General features: G+C 29.9%; 1 protein-coding gene across 1 annotated transcript in view; it reads right to left on the bottom strand.

Annotated features, from left to right (window-relative positions):
• The window catches only part of LOC117180574 (probable Rho GTPase-activating protein CG5521), a 91,950-nt gene that overhangs the window by 39,776 nt on the left and 48,604 nt on the right, over nucleotides 1-3,570 (bottom strand). The window lies entirely within an intron of this gene.

The following is a 3,570-nucleotide window of genomic DNA, read 5'->3' as shown; positions in this document are numbered from 1 at the left end:
GTGAATGACGCCTGAAACAAAGACCTTGGCTATTAATAGACCCAAGTGGGGAACCTTACATAACGACTTCGTGAGGTTCTTCGCTTGGGGTGATTGCTAGAGGGATTGATCAGCAACCTGGGTCGGAGTAGTGTTGCGGAACGAACGTGTTATTTACTTAAATAGCACGAGAATTCTGGATCAATCTGAAAAATCTATATCCCTTCCACACACTACTCCTTTCCCCTGCCGAGTGAGTCACGCCTACTCCGAAAGGAAAATGGCTTAATGGTGTAATAATAATAATAATGATCCCAATGATGCTTCACAGTGAAAAAAGGGAAATTGTGTTGTTGGCCCCTAAAAATCATGGTATTCCATTAAAACGAGGGGTCCTCTTGATTTAAACTCATGGATTTCTTAAATTAGCATCAGTTGTAATTATAGATATGATATTGCATAGATTTTACTTTGAATCTTGTATTTTTGTCCTTTTCCGTTTGCTATAACATACCCCATACACGTACATACTGCAGACACCTAATGTACGCGAGAAACGCAATATGCATTACGCAGACCGCCTGAAAATATACAATATTTCTACTGCAATTTTAACAACCGATTGGGGGCCTTCCATAAACCACGTGGTTGCTTTAGGGAGGGGGGGTTCTACGAAAAGCCATGGTTGGAGGGGGAGTTACGCGTCCGAGCCAAGATCGAGACAAGAAAATTCTGGCCGCAACCACTTTCGTGGTTACTATACCACAAATAATTTTTTGGGGGGAGGAAGGAGTCAAAAAGTGGTAAAAATTGGGCCACGTGGTTTATGAAAACCCCCTTGCGAAATAAATATAAAAAATACATGTTTTTTTCCGAGATCTCTTGATTGATAGTATAAAATAAGAGATTAGAAAAAGTATTGACTGATTCAACTACTACTGAAAGGAAATCACATCTATGAATATAACATTAGCTTGCAGAAGAATTGCGATAAATCACATCAATTATCTTGTTTTACGTATAACATTGCTTAATGATATTTAGTTAGAGAAACCATTTTTTTCAGATTGGCCTTAAGCTTAGTTTTTCTTACTACCTATTCGGTTGAATTCAACGATTCACATAATTGTTAAACTTATTAATAGAATTAGATACTTCTAAATATTTTCAGTTTCACCCATAATTTTGCGAGTGTTATTTATTTACGCTATGTACCTCTGCATTTTTAAGCTGAAATTCTCAGTAGTCTAATCGCAGAAAATAATACTGATCCTGTAATAGATGAGAATAGTGATGGAGATTAAATGAATTCTATAACTAAGAATCGTGTTCCAATGTAATTCACGTATTATTTCGCAGTTCACGTATTGACACACACACAAACACACACACACAGAGAGAGAGGCATATATATAATTAAAAATTTGTCATAAGGGCAACCGCAGGATTTCGCCGGGATCGGGTGCTAATCTGGAAAATTGCACCCGCTCCCAGCGAAATCGCGGTAAAATTTCAGCCACAACCACGTCTCACGACCGTGAGATAGGTGGTTATATATATACAATGACGACGCCGGACATAGAGACAGACACCGACGTAAAAACTTGTTTTTTGACTCAAGGGGCTTCAAAACGTCGACATTTGATGAAATCCGCGAAAATCATTTTTCGCAAAAAACTAATACCCTCTCATTTTGAACGAGAAAAATTTGGAAATAAAAGTAAATTTGAAGATTGAACTGCAATTCGAGTATTGAAATTTTAACATTATTTGACTTTACAAGACGATTCTGGATCTGTTCAAAATTATATAATTTACATATTTTAACGTTAAAATTTGAACTAATTTAATTCGAAAGTCTTAGTGGTGGCACAAGTGTAAACGTTTCAGTTAAATGCTTCTTAAATTATAATTTTGTTATTTTTTTTATTTTTATTTCGAAGGTAAAGTATTTCATTTTGATTCTCAAAAAACAGTTGAGAATATTTAATTTATTTAAATTTATTAAGAGAATATTTAAAAATATTTCAAAACATTTTAAAAGATTTACAAAATTAGAAAAAAATCTGGAAAGTCTTGAGACAATTTGGTGTGCAGGATTTTACAAAAATGTTAGGAAAATGGGAATCAGTTTAAAAGATATTTAAAAGTTACGAAAATTTTTAAAAATAATTTGAAAAGATTTGAAATAATTTAAAATGAAATTGATACTTTTGATGATTTGGAAATGAAATGTTGATTTTTTATTTTGAAAAATTACATAATTTTAAGAGGAGGTATAAAAATATGGGACCACTGAAAAAAATTCCGAAAGGGATGACTGAAAAATCCCAAAAAATGAAATCTTCGACATCTAAATAATAATTTTATGAAAATTGTATTTAAAAATACATTAAAAAACACGTGCGCTTTGAAAGAAAAAAATGTTCTGCATAAATTTTCTTTGTACCTACAGTATAACATTTTTAAAACAAATTTTGCAGGATTCAATTCAAAAACGATTTATATTGAATTTTTTTTTATTAATAAAAAATTCGAGTTTTTATAACTTTTTTGTATTTTTTAAATATACAATGCACATTTTGAAACAAAATCTTTCATCCAGAAATAGATATTTTATTATTGTATTTTCAATAAATAAATAATATTTGATAAACAATTTTTTGACTTGTTTAAATTCAGGAATTTTCTTGGGGATTTTTCAAATTCGGTGATATCTTATTGTCCGGATTTTTATTTTTTTTATTTTCGTGAATTTTTCAATTCGACTTTTATATTTCGGGACTTTTATAATTTCTGGAATTTTATTATTTTGTTATTTTCCAATTGGCGAATTTTATTTTTCGGGTTTTTTCAGTCGTTTTATCCAAAAAATAAAATGCCCATCACTGTTAAAAATCCAGAATTTATCAAATTGTCGAAATATAAAAGTCTCGAATTGGAAAATTCTCGACAATTTATAATCTTACCGAATTTGAAAATTCCCGACCATACCAAAGAAAAAACTTTTTTAATGTTTACAGTTTCTAAAAATTATTGTTTGAAATTAAAATGACAATAATTGAACAAATGTATTTTTGGATAAAAAAATGTTGTTTGAAAATGTGCATTGTATTTTACTACATTACAAAAAACGCTCGAAAAAAATTTAATTCTTATTTAAAAAAAAAAAAGAAAAGTTGCGTTCGGGAATTTTCTAGTTTGTATATTTTATAATTGGACAGCATTCGGCCTGGAATTTTATAATTCGGACATTTTCAAATTCGATAATTTTGTAAACTGTCCAGAATTTCATTATTCTAGAATTTTTTAAATCGTAATTTTCAGGTTTCAGCATTTTATAATTTCGGGAAGCTTACAGTGTCAGAATTTTCATTATACGGGATCTTTCAGTCGACCCAAAAATATTTCAAAAACTTTAAAAGATTTATAACGTTGTAAAAAAATCTTTAAGATTTTGAGGCAATTTTTTTGCAGAATTTTACCAAAGTTGTACGAAAAAATGGGATTCATTTTAAAATATATTTAAAAGTTCTGAAAAAACTTAAAAAATAATTTGAATGATATATACATATATATTTATATGTGTGT

Source organism: Belonocnema kinseyi, chromosome 9 (assembly GCF_010883055.1).
Source record: "Belonocnema kinseyi isolate 2016_QV_RU_SX_M_011 chromosome 9, B_treatae_v1, whole genome shotgun sequence".
Lineage (NCBI taxonomy): Eukaryota > Metazoa > Arthropoda > Insecta > Hymenoptera > Cynipidae > Belonocnema > Belonocnema kinseyi.
The sequence above is the reverse complement of the archived record's forward strand: the minus strand, read 5'-3'. Positions and strand labels throughout refer to the sequence as shown.